Source organism: Ooceraea biroi, chromosome 1 (assembly GCF_003672135.1).
Source record: "Ooceraea biroi isolate clonal line C1 chromosome 1, Obir_v5.4, whole genome shotgun sequence".
NCBI classification, from domain to species: domain Eukaryota; kingdom Metazoa; phylum Arthropoda; class Insecta; order Hymenoptera; family Formicidae; genus Ooceraea; species Ooceraea biroi.
Genome location: NC_039506.1, coordinates 17,849,281 through 17,863,623, shown reverse-complemented (window position 1 = coordinate 17,863,623; position 14,343 = coordinate 17,849,281). Strand labels below are relative to the sequence as shown.

Genomic DNA, 14,343 nt, shown 5'->3' with positions numbered 1-14,343 from the left:
ATGATTAAATCTGATTACATTTCATTACGTCGATGCACGCGCCGCTGTCGCTATGAATGATGTTTCTAATTTATGTGAGTTTATACTCCGCGGGAGATAAATACCATTTACGAAATCGTCCCACACGTTCTCGATGGAAACGTGATTATCGGCGAGATTCTCGCAAACGCCTCCCTCCTGCGCCACACGAGGTTTTTTCGCTACCACTGAGTTTTGTGTCGCAATCAGAATCCGCCGCTTCGGAGGACGCATTCCACCGTTGCTCGGTAAAGGATTGCGGCACCGCGAGGATGCACTCCCCGCTTCTGGCTAAATGTCACGGGGACTGCATGTAAGGTGCATGATCCGCCGGCGCGGCGCAAGATCGTGATATTCTTCTCCCGAGATAATAATAGACAAAGGGAGTTCTTCGCCAGCCGTAGTGTCTCGCAAAGGATATATTACCTAATAGGGAAATGAAATGCCTGCGCGTAAAGCACGATTAAAGACAAGTATAATAGGAGAAGCAGATAAAAGGATAGATATGCAGAAACTCGGCGAAGCGCAGAAATCAAAGATACCAATCTTGCGGTATATATCGCCGACGTTTCATTAGTACAAGCTTCATCGATTTTTTATGCAAATGTCAAGACTCCATGCGCAATAATGGAGAATAAAAATTTTTGCGCGAAAAATCCGATTCTCGGAATAGCGCGTAGACGTCAAAAGCGATATTTTAATTAGACGATAAATAAGGTGAGATATGCGGGAGTTGCTGCGACTCACAATGACAGCAGATCTAGGACCGATAACGTACCCGATCCGAGTACGATCTAAATATACGAAGCATTTTTAATTGAAATACTGCAGGCGGCTATTTGTAGATCTCGAATACGCGTATTATCATATCCGGTCGAATTATTGCGCGGGAATCTTCGTTTGAGCTGCAAATCCGATTTATTACGATTGCACGGTCGTTACGCGCTCGTTGCACCTCCGCTCGAACCTTATATCCGAGCGGAGCCGTGCACCTTTACGCGAGTAAGTGCATTATACAATTAAACGGGATTATTACCAGCTCGCACGTGGAGGCTTCACGTACCCTGCACATTTCTATTATACATATAATATGTACGGGAAAGAGGGGGAGGGAACCTCCACACACCAGAGTCCGGGAACGTAATGCTCTTAGCGTCCCATCCACGTGCAAACCGACAGCGCATTTAGCATACCTATGCAAATGTCAGGTGGAATCTCGCGGATATAAAAGAAAGACTTTCCCCGCACATCCGATGGTAATAACACTTCGCGCCGGAGAAATAACAACCCTCGATGGCGCAATTTCGCAAAAATCTGGTTTCGCCCAGACAAAGGGGCCGCGAGTCAGCTGAAAGGAAGCCTCTCGGCCCCTGAATCCTCCGGCCTCGTCATATACGTCTTGTGCATGCGAATCTCCTGGGAACGTGGAATGAAAAACTCCTTTCGGAGTCGGCTGACTCGTTCTCATGAATCGCCGCTCGGTGTAATAAAGCTTCTCGGCGAGCGATACGTCCACGGAATTTAAAACGTTACACAAGTTATCCTTCTCCATACGATAGTCGTACCTTTTCAATTATTGTTCTCTGTGAGGAATCTTTCTCGATATTTCAGGTCGCACTTGAACAAGTGAGAGATTGGTGACGTTTCTTTGCCAGACAAATTGGCGAGATCACACTTCGCGAGCGTTGTGCCTCTAAAGTGCACTTTTAAAAATAAACCGCTTACATGTGGTCCGCACTCGGGGCCGTGTGCGCGTAACACAACGAGATTAATTTACATTCGTGCGTCAGTCAGCCGAGTGAACGACCCCGATCGCGCGAAGCACGCGGAATCGCGCGGTTTTGCGCGAAAAAGAAGGCTTAACTAATGCGCGCGTGTTTTCGCATTAAAAATCCGACTGTTGTTGATCGTGTAATTGACCGCATCCGCGAGTTAAGCGATCGTGATTGTGCAATGCGCAATGATGACGCGACAGGCGGCTCGATAAAGCCTAGCCTCAATAAGTTGGCGTTGCGAGATGTTTCTTGATGGTCCAGCCAAAGTCGGATGCTGCTTTTCGACCGCGCGAAAGCGAATCATTAATCGCACGATCGAACGGTCATTTTCGAGATTAAAACATCACCGCCCTCATATGACATCGTAGTGGCCGTTCTTCAGGGGAGAACGTTCTGAGGGGACGGACGGGATATGTGTTGTAAACCAGTTTACATGCTCGTGTACACGAATGAGTAGTCGCTTACTCGTGTATTATCCAAAACAGTCGTTATCTAGATTTCCGACTTATATCGGCGCGTTACCCGGCATAATTAAGCATGGCACGTGGGTTCATTGTTTTTACTGCGGCGCTATTGCCAGCAATTACGCAAAAGATACTATCTGCAAATGCAAATTAACACGGTCGTACGCGGTGAAGATAACGTCGATAAAGACTCGCGGCGCTTGCCCGTATCCTTCTGATGTCTTTTTTTCTGGAAATCCCAATGATTGGAAATGCATTCGATTGTAGGCATTTTTCTCCACTCGTGTATGTTTGTCAAAATGAATTATTGATTACGAAATTAGCCGTGGCAGCTAAATTGTATTCGCGGATATAACGTTGTCGTCGCTCGCGGGTATGCGCTTATCGATATCACGCGACTGCGAAGAATCAGCACGCCCGATTAATTCGAAGTCATAATGCGAACGTGGCAAAACTCTGTAATTTAAAAAGATATTGCACTTGCGTTGCTCTATACAATGGAATTCGCGGCAGATTCGCGCGTTATTATACGCGAGAAATTCTGATTACATCACGCAACGTAACGTGCGCATAATCCGAACATTACAAAATTGTTTTTAATTTCAATATCGGTTAATATTAAATGAATCAAAAAATCCTGGCGGCCTTTCAGCATAAAAATCAATCAGTTTATTCATTCAACGATTTATTTATTCGACCGAATAACAACGTTGGAGAAGGATCGACGAAAAGGAGAATTATTTGCTTGAATAAATAAACCGTTTCAGGTAGAAATAAATTGATTTTTATAATGAATGAATGTCGCAGTTTTTTGGTTCATCCAGCGTAATTCGCGATTTGAGAGGGAGGCACGGTTATATGCGAGAAAAATTGGAAAACGCTAATTAAAACGAGAGATATATGGTGCGACCAGCGTGCGGTTGCAACAAGTGTACAGTTGATTGAGAACGGCAACGCTGGAAAGTCGAGTTATCTTCTAGTGTCTTGTAACAAGCATACAGTCAGTGACCCATAACAATTAGCGTCACGGCGAGGGAGCCTTTGCGGTACTACGGAGGGGAAAGCCGATTAACGGAAATGGAATAAACCTGTGTGATCCGGTGGGGTAAGCTGCCCGCGTTTTCTTGTCCTTTCAGGTTTTTTCCACGAGAGTTTCCTAGTCTTCCAACTCTCTTGACTCTTTTACATTTATTTTAATGGTCTATGTATGTATGTAACAAAAAACATATTTAATATTTTACTATCTAACTCTAATATGAAGAAGTTTTTCTGGAAGATGTAGTCTCAATATTAAAAACTTCGAAGGAATTATAAGCACTCAAATATGAGAGAATTTCATACATGCAAATAAATTTTTGCGTCATCAGATTAAAAAGAGATCTGTATAAATCGTTAATTAATTGTTGTAATATATACATTTTGGCAGTAATGTATCACAGCTGCGCGATGCAAGTGCGTTCCATGTCGTTCGTTTAATGATTCTCCTCGTGCATTTGATTTAACATTTGATTTACGTTTCACCGCACAGTTAGTCGCAGTTAAAATTGATATACACCGCCGAATATTATGCAGCGATCGGGAGTAAATTCGAATTGTTCGCGCTTGTGCTTGACGAACGATGGACTATCCAGAATCACGCACAGCGACTCGGAATCATCACGACGGAATCTTCACGTGCAACGAATTTTTAATTGCATAGCATTCTCGAGATCACAAGTCACGTTTCCGTGTGAATGATAATACCTAACGGGAGCGGAGACGTGGCTGTTTGCCGAAACACGAAGTGGATAAGAAACAGCTGGATCGCGCTGCGAAACGTCCAACTGCACGTGCGGAAAGTCAACATACCGATGATGCATCTCCGCGGTCTTTCACTTTCCGCGCACACATGCACATGCACGTATAAATTTCGTTTTAATCGGGATCAACTGCGTAGTTCAGCCGCTGCATTCAAGAATTATGCATGCCTAACTGTTACGTTTGGCAAACGCAGTCCGATTGAAATCGCGTTGCTCCTCGCTTAGTGATTCACCAAAGAGATTTTATCGTTTGGATCAAACTTTACACAGATTTATGTATTATTTTTAAGCATATTTGAGCAACACAGAAAAATGTGTAAATTATATCTGAAAGAGGAAAATATTTTTTATAAACGGTTCTTGAACTCTTAGATTTTTCTCTTGTTCAGAATAGCGTATTCCACGCGTGTTCTCCAGTATGTTAAGCATTCTACGAAGAACGCGGTTACGGCAGAATCATAAATTATTTATTTAACAAGGGGTGCGTCGTTCTGTTTGCCTCGCGTCTCTGGGTCCTCATCATGTTTTACTTAAAAATGTTGTTTTGTGGCTGAGAAACAGAAAACGTGCAACGTGGAGAACTGGTTCCGCTAACAAGCCGTAAGATCATCTACCTCGGCGCACCTGCACATTAACTTCCACCGTAATGAGAAAATTAAATTCAGATTCCGAATTTCGCAAGGGCTCGGAAATGCTTTCCGCGTTCGATCACTTCGAAATTTTCTACCGCCGCACAGTGGGCCAGAAAACTCACAAAAGTGGCAAAAAACCAACACTCAAATTTTTACTCAATTATCACGATATCTTAAAATAGAGTAGTTGAAGTGGCCGTAGCGAAATGTTTTTACAGGTTATTCAATATTTGTTCATATAGGGGCATCATGAACAAGAAAAATGTTATTTGTTTCCTAACGTATTTATAATTTCTTTTTCTCGTATGAAAAATTTAGCTTATCACTTTTAAAGGTTTTTCTTTTATGTAATATCAGTATTACGGGTATTTGAATTTGAAAAAGCTAGTAAAGATCTGTGGACGTTAACCTGATTTGAGTATCATGACTTCTTGTGAAATCAATTTTATTCATTTCGCTTTTGCACAGGTTATTGTTTTCCTGCTCCCCGAGACTCCACTTTCTAATCAAAAATTGAAGGTGTCAGGATCTTCATTATAATGTCTACTTTAAACTTATTCGGCGATATTTTGCGAATACTGTAATTTGCTATGTGTACATGAGTTTTAAATCGCCCAGATTTGCTACGATTACGCGACTAGATACGTACAATAAGGTGCATTAATTCACGTGATAGCGAATATTTATTAATAGTAATATATTTATTAATGTTAATATATATATTAATATTATATATATGTATAATATATAGGTATATATATAATATTAATATATATATGTTAATATATAGAATGCATTTTTTCACGATATAAAGCTAGTTTGACGGATAGACACCAAAGTTTTAAGTTCGACAATTTATCTCACTAGTTTATTTCTCATTGTTCTAAATGTAACAAATAGAAAATATTTTGTCCTACGCAACGGTGCCCCATCTGCTGATAGGCCGCTCTACCGTGCCGGCACTGTCTCTCGCGGCGCTTGTACGCTCCGAGTAGGAAGTAGAAATTTTTGATGTCAGATTCGTTATCAGCAACCTTGAAAACCATTAAATATCAAGTTCCATACAAATCCGATCAAAATTAATAGATATTGACCGCCATATTGGATCCACTAATTTGAATATTGAATTTTCCATGTCAGATTCGTTATCAGCAACCTCAAAACCTCAAGTACCTCGAATTTCAGAAAAGTCTAAAGAAATCTTGAATTTTGTCCGCTTTTGCTTGCTTTCTGGCCCACTGTGCGCCGCGTTAAAGCACGATGCTGCTCGATGATGGCCGGCCTGATGCCAGCTTCAATTAGATTCCTTGTGTACCATTCGACGTTGCTTTGTGATCGCGTTTCCTGCGACTAATGGGGGAGACAACCGTGCACCCTTTCAAGTTACAACCATGAGGCTACTTAAATAATTCCACTCCATTGGCTTCTATGCCACCGTGCGTATATCATCGCCACAAGCGAATCGCAAGTGGTCGTACGCTCAATTATTATCGCCCGACAGGGATTACTATAACTTTTCTTTTTTTTTTTAACGTCAAGGGGCAATTCAGCACGGACGTAATGGTAGCAATGCGCTAATAAGAAGCCAAGGCAAGTGGACCTTCCAGTTTTTGTATTGTATCCTCGTATCCTCGGGCAGAATATTGAAGCCTCATCGATTCCTCGTAAAAAGGTACTTCGCGACTGAAGAAATCCTCGCGATCTCTTTTGTTCTCCGAGATTTATATAACCTCCTCGTTACGGGGAATTTGTTATCCTCTTTTGCAGTAACAACTATGTCTCGTTACTATAAAATTTTTCTGATCGTCGATGCGACATTGATACGCCGTTGAATGTGCGACTAGATGTACTAAATTACTAATGTGCAGATGTGTGCATACATGCACGTGCACGAACGTTTGACATAGCAGAATATTCTCTGCTATGCAGCTTTCTTCAAACAGGAAATTATTCAGCAAACTGCTAGTAACACCAGTCAGTTGCGTGAACTTTAATTTATCGAGTGAATTCAATCATTGGGAAAACGATGTACTCGAGAGTTGCACTGGAGATTCTTCCATTCCGGAATTTTTTTCTCCCTTAAGAAACGTGTCTGGTATATTATCCGCCTGGTGACTCTCGCAGATGTTCACATTGCACAACTTTATTTATCGTCTAAAGTGCCGGCAATCGGGCGTGCAGAGGCGCACCAGTTTATGATCGTGAACCAACATTAAATTTCATGCAACTTTCTATTTTGCACTCAATAAGTGTCTGTCACTTTGAAATCTCGTGCACTGCCACGAAATAAATAATGTACAAAATAATAGCATTCCTTTATGATCGTCGTCCGGAATTTACGGATTAATCTGTCAAGTCAAGCTACAGCCTTGAATCGGTAACTGGAATGCGGTGTCAACGTCGCGTCAACAAGAATGTTATAAAGTTCTATCGCGCACGCTGGCAAACCACTCTCGCATGCTCTCTTGAAAGCAAAAGCGAAAGCGGAGCACGTTCCTTCCGTTTTACTAATTTGGTGACTTAGCTTTTCTTAATATCTCACACTGCTGCCAGTAGCCTTCTCCGTTCAAGTTTTCCAGTTAACTATTAGCACCTGTGATCTTGAAAGTAGGTAAAATTCTTCAACTAAACACAACAACTATGAAAACATCTCGTTATGTATTTATCTTGTATTAAACAGTCTGTTATATCTACAAAGAGCTATTTTGAGAGGTCAGTTTCGAGCAAAGAGGCAACATCTTTATGCAACCGTCAACGAGCAAAGGGATAGCGAGCAAAACAATCGAGGCGTTCTCCGTCCCGATGCTCTTTGTCGTAATCTCATGAATATGCATGATTACTTTCGTTCTTGCGTCTGGCAACTGTGAATCTAGGTATACGGGGCGATCTTCCCTTTGAGATAAACCGATAAACGGCTTCCTATTACGCGTGAGTTGCCGCGGATCCGTACGATTTCGTCGGACCAGCGTCGAATCCGCTCGAGTCGTTCAAGAGCCGAGACGGAACTTGGCCTATCGCTGCGGAAACGACGCGGAGAAGAACGGCGATAAGTTTCACACATTCACCACGTTGCACAGTGGGCCAGAAAGCATGCAAAAGCGGACAAAATTCAAGATTTCTTTAGACTTTTCTGAAATTCGAGGTACTTGAGGTTTTGAGGTTGCTGATAACGAATCTGACATGGAAAATTCAATATTCAAATTAGTGGATCCAATATGGCGGTCAATATCTATTAATTTTGATCGGATTTGTATGGAACTTGATATTTAATGGTTTTCAAGGTTGCTGATAACGAATCTGACATCAAAAATTCCTACTCCCTACTCGGAGCGTACAAGCGCCGCGAGAGACAGTGCCGGCACGGTAGAGCGGCCTATCAGCAGATGGGGCACCGTTGCGTAGGACAAAATATTTTCTATTTGTTACATTTAGAACAATGAGAAATAAACTAGTGAGATAAATTGTCGAACTTAAAACTTTGGTGTCTATCCGTCAAACTAGCTTTATATCGTGAAAAAATGCATTCTATATATTAACATATATATATTAATATTATATATATACCTATATATTATACATATATATAATATTAATATATATATTAACATTAATAAATATATTACTATTAATAAATATTCGCTATCACGTGAATTAATGCACCTTATTGTACGTATCTAGTCGCGTAATCGTAGCAAATCTGGGCGATTTAAAACTCATGTACACATAGCAAATTACAGTATTCGCAAAATATCGCCGAATAAGTTTAAAGTAGACATTATAATGAAGATCCTGACACCTTCAATTTTTGATTAGAAAGTGGAGTCTCGGGGAGCAGGAAAACAATAACCTGTGCAAAAGCGAAATGAATAAAATTGATTTCACAAGAAGTCATGATACTCAAATCAGGTTAACGTCCACAGATCTTTACTAGCTTTTTCAAATTCAAATACCCGTAATACTGATATTACATAAAAGAAAAACCTTTAAAAGTGATAAGCTAAATTTTTCATACGAGAAAAAGAAATTATAAATACGTTAGGAAACAAATAACATTTTTCTTGTTCATGATGCCCCTATATGAACAAATATTGAATAACCTGTAAAAACATTTCGCTACGGCCACTTCAACTACTCTATTTTAAGATATCGTGATAATTGAGTAAAAATTTGAGTGTTGGTTTTTTGCCACTTTTGTGAGTTTTCTGGCCCACTGTGCGGCGGTACCATACATTGCTCTAATAATGGAACAAAGTATGCGCACTAAATAGCTCGCATGTGTGACTCAACGTTGACCCAGAGACGTTTAGTCATATAGAATGTGATTACGAAAAAGTGCAGCTCCAGGTGGATAGTGATACATTCAGCGCATTATTGAACCTCACCTGACGCATAATTTACCAATCAAAACTCGCTCTCTGCTATTTTGAGGCAGGAATGTAGACGTGTTTAACACCCAATTACTAAGCTCGGAACAATTTGCTACGTTTGTCAGTAATGCATCAGAATGAAAGAACATATTTTTCTGAGTTAAAAATACCTCATTGGAAATCGAGACTTGTCAGGTTTGAGAACAAGAAACGCCTTTTTGTGACTATCGGATCTCGCATGTCTCCGCCTCATCACAAAGTCGATGCGACGACGGATTCCGCCGCTCGCGCTGTCGCGATAAATTAATTTTCCCTTGGAACGAAAATAAAAAATCGCTCGACTTGTTGCACAATGATAATATCACGCTAATCGCTTCGTGGCATTCTCGCAGACCGCGAAAGGCCATCGGGGCAACGAAGACAGGGTCTCGCTCAGGAATATCAAAGTTTACCGGAGTATATGCGATTGGAGTAGTCCAGCGAAGCGAGCGCAATGTAGAAACACGATGCAATCCGCCGAGCATAGAACTTAATTTATTATTAATTCTTAATACAAAGTTTTGCGTTCGAATTTGTTGAAAGGATCCGCATGGACTTTCCGGTCAACCAAAAATCCACACGATCTTTCTGGCCAACCAAATATTTTCACAGTCGCACGAATATTTTGATAGAAAAATTAATTATCGCGTTATATTAGTTGTAAGAAATAAAGAATGCATTGTGCAAGCAATAGAGGAATACGAAAGCACTTACGTTGATGTCGCAACCGACGACTAAGTCTTCGATTGGTGTCTGCATCTTGTGGTTGGAGGACATGCCGAAGAACAGCTCGAAGAGTGTCCTGATCTCGAGCTGTTCTGATGCCATGATCGCCCCATTAAGCGAACTAGATCGCTGGGGTATCGGTCTATTTTTGCAGTACCTCAGTATGCCGGTGGTCGAGAATTCGTTCCGCCGGTTATCGACGTGCTCCCGCCCCCGTCAACTGTCAACGTTTCGATCCCCGGGGAACAACGGAAAAGACAAATTGGGGCGTGTACACGTCGTTTCGGGAGATAAAAACCGCGGCGGTCCAGTTCGCGGACGCTATCGCGCTCGTTATGTCAGTTAAACGTCGATGCAACGCCCGTTCGATCGCATGTGTCCGCCGTGTGTAGCGCACGATAAACGTCATTTAACTTTCCGGTCCCGGTTTAATTATTGCCGACGGTCGATTAATTATTATGCACTCCCACGAGGCTTCATTAAACGTTAAATTAATTTCTATCGTGATCATCTATTATATCTAACTGCGCCAGGCTTTACGGTCCGTTACGGATGCATTATCCGCCAGACATCTGTAAACTGACATCGCGCGCGTCGCCTGAAAGGTTGAACAATTCTCACCACGAATAAGCCATTTACGTGAATATATTTTATTTGTATTAATATGTAGAGGAATATCGCAGCGTGTCTTTCGACTTCGCACCGAGAGAATTGGAGAACGCTCGGAGTGCACGAGTGCTCGAGCGTTTGAAATGTCGTTTGACAATGGAGAGGACGGTCGGGTTGACTTCGTTGTTCTCGGCAAACCTAATTCATCGGGTTCGTTCTCTTTGCGGGGACAAGTAATCTCATCTCTTCGATTGAACGACGGAAAACTTAATTACTACCGTGCACCCGCGCGCACTCGCGTCAGCGTAGTTCCCTCGGGCAAAGCAAGAGTTCCGAGTCCCCGGACTCTGACCATCCTTGATGGGATTTCTAAAGCGCGTTACACTCCTCTTATTGGACCGCAACGTACTCTTCTTCCGCGCTGTTGAGCATCGATGGCGCCGGGAATACGCACGTTTCGTGTGTAGTTCCGTGTGTATTTAGTCTTCAACATTGCTTCGATAATTGATCGAGTAAACATATCGCGCGGCCATCACAATATTACGAGTCGCCTTTTTCCAGCCGGTCTCCACGAGGAAGAACCGCTCATTCGAGCGACAGACGTTCAGTCTCACTTTCACTCTCGATTGGACTTCGGATCCTCGCCGGTTCTGATGACGGAGAGTGCGGAGGAGCCTGCGTGCACGCACCAGACAACACGCATCTCGGCACATACGGGCGGATATGCTTAATTGAGTGAAAATTTTAAGAGACGTCATCGCTCGTGAGAAACGCAGGAAATGCGCCCGAGATGCACCGTTCGTTGTCCTAACGGTTCTTCATCCGATCCTTCGCATCTGATGCGATGTAACTTCATACGTGCGAGTCTGACTACAGGGTCGATAAACGGTATCTCAATATTCTACTTCGACGATGTCTTTCTCAAAACGCGTTATTTGCTCGGAACACGATCCCTTCTCTGTTTCTGCTGGCATGCAAAATTCGCAAATTGCATTCACGAGCGCCTAGGCATGTCGCGGAGAAGCGAGACGTTGCGGAATCGCTTTAAAGTGCTTTGCTCAAGTGTTCACTGCTAATTGTCGTCGTCAGCTGGTTTTTTGCGTTTTCACGAGGCTGTGCATTACATTCACGTAGCCGCACGTGTGTGGAGCTTCACGCACCGCAAGAATTTGAATTGCAGAGTAAGCGGTTACCCGTCATTCAAATTCTAATCGTGGGAAATGAACCGCGTCATCGTTATAACAAGCAAGCACCATCCGATATCCGCGGGACGCGCGCGTCGCCGTGCTGTCGCACAGCTGGTCCTCTCTTGATCTCTTCATTTATTATATTTCCCCGCTCGCGTCACAGGAGCGATCGTAATTCGTGCGAGAGGCCGACTGATCAGTGCGTGTCAAAGTGCCAGCATGGATATTCATGACGATCGTCCGCGTCATTAAGATTAACGTCGAGGTCCGTCCGTCTGCCTCCACGTCGAGACGCGACCAAGCGAAGCGGATGCGGGCGGTCGGCCGACCGGTCGCCCACTCGTCTGATGTGTCCTCCTTGCGGGAAGACGTCGTCCTTCCCGACGAGCGTCCCGCGACGCGCGGGAAACAGCGAATTATCGAACACAGATGTATACAGGAAGCAAGCTGGCAGGAAGGCAGGTAGGGATGAAGGCCGCGGATCGTGTAACTCATGCGAACACCTCGACGACGCACACCTAGACCTACATAACGAGGTAGTTTCGCGTACCGAGACGTTGCACGTGCATGTTGGCGACTAGTAGCTGCGATCGTAGCTTTCTCGCGATCAGGATGCACATCTCCGCGTTCTGGAACTCGAAAGACGCCCCATAATAGGATCGAATAGGAGTATCAGGATATCCCTGAGATCGAGGGAACAGTGAATCAATGGTTATCGAGTATTAGCGTTGTGAAGATTTTAAGAAAACTTACCGAAAAGTGATTAAAAAATTATTATGAAGATAAAAGAATCGAGAAGTGCCTTAATTAATGGAGATATCGTGCTGGAGATTAGTGGGATCAGACATTCGTATTTCGTTCGCTATTCGCTCAATTCGCGCAATTCGATATCGAACTCGTGACACCGCTCGCCTGTTCGCGATTTGCTTCAGGTATCACTGACCCAGGCTGCCGCCTAGACATGTGGCCACGCACGCGGGCTGTTTTTCCTGGCGTGGATGCTCGCGCTGCTGATCAGCAGCCGCGTCGCCAGGTCGCAGCGGCCGCGGCTCGGCGGCGCCGTCAACGTCTTCAGCCGCTACGGCTACCTGAGCATCAGCATGCGGGTGGTGCCACGTAACGACACGGAGACATGGATATTTCGCGAGCCTACCCTCGACGTCTTCAAAAACACCACGCCAATGCCGCCGAAGCAACGTCAGCAGGGCAAGACCAGCTCCGCCGTCTTCGAGGGCGACTTCCACATGGAGTTTTGCGACAATATCAGGCACGTGCGATTTTCTTGCGAGAAATAGACGAGAAATAGACGAGAGTAGCCAAAGAATTTGACTCGGTTCGTTTCGTAAACGTTCACTTCTCTTTACAGACAGCTCCTGCAGGCGTATTTCCGTGACTTCACTTTCGAGAGGCTTGAGAGGCCCTGGCGCGCCCTTCACCGGAAGCTGGTCGAAGGTGGCCATAGCCAGGCACCTCGGTATAAACTCGTCCTTTATCACGGGCGATCATTGTTACGTTCTAGTGCGAGTTGCCAGGTTTCACGATAATCAGCGACTGGCCGGTACCGCCGAGAACCTCGCCCTCGACGACTCCGTGCTGCGGCAAACGGAGAACGTCACGGTGGGCGATACCGCGAGTGTCGTGCGATTCATCAGGAACTTTGGCTCGCACTACATCGCATCCTACATCACGGGAAACTCGCTCTATCAAGTAAGTAATATTGAGATATTCGATATGCCGAATTCGCTATCCGAGATTGATTGTGAAAGCGAAACGTAGATATCATTTTTTGTATTATTTAATTAACTGGTATTATTTAATAAACTTCGTTTTATTGTCTAGCGACAAGAAGAAATATCGTTTAACCGAATATTTTTATGATTACGAGATTCCTTTGGGAGCAAGAAATGCCCTGCTTACGCGCGTGTTTACGTAAAATTGTAATTTCGATCAACCAGTTCATACTGCGACGATGACAAAACCGGCATAAAATTCGCTTCTTTGTGCCGGTGCATCCTCCTTAATTACGCGGTTCGCTGATCGCCGTCGCAATCGGCGCGCCATAAAGAAAGCTCCACGGTCTCGATGCAGTCTCCCGGTTAGATAAAAGTGAAACAAGCCTCGTTCACCATGCGCTCTCTCGCGCGACGGACGCACTCAGCATCTTTATTTCCATCTGCATAAAAAAAAGGAAAACTGCCCAGAGAGATCTCCTTGTACCGAGGAGCCAGGTAGCTCTTGCTATCCGATAGCTTCTGCCATTCGCGTCAATGATGGTAAAAGCGAGATTACGTAACACTCCTTTGAAATTCATGATGCAATCTGCTATCCGACTCACGGTCCGGTCTCCGATCCTCGCTAATGATCAGAATCGAAGAGAACTGATCGATGGATGCTGATGGACGTTTGCTCAAGGCGCGCGCGACTAAGCACAGAGTCAGAACCGTTTTTCTTTTCCAGGTTTTCGTCTACACACCGCAGGTCTACTCGAAAATAAAGGAACGCCTGAAGACGCGCGGAGTAGCTGAACTCTCGAATCTTGAGCTGAGCAATTACTTCTCGCCATGGTACGCGGAGCATTTGGGCTCTATACAGTCAGCAAGTGGCAATCGCAGCGTGGAGGCGTGGGCGGTGCAGCACCTCCGGGTAAAGTATTACATCTTCACGTATGCCAGTCTGTTGAAGTTGCACGGCGATACCACGCTGCTGCGACAACTGGACGGCCTGCTG

General features: G+C 44.0%; 1 pseudogene; it reads left to right on the top strand.

Annotated features, from left to right (window-relative positions):
• Nucleotides 1-12,562: 12,562 nt before the first annotated feature.
• Nucleotides 12,563-14,343, top strand: part of LOC113561957 — a 23,298-nt pseudogene continuing 21,517 nt past the window's right edge.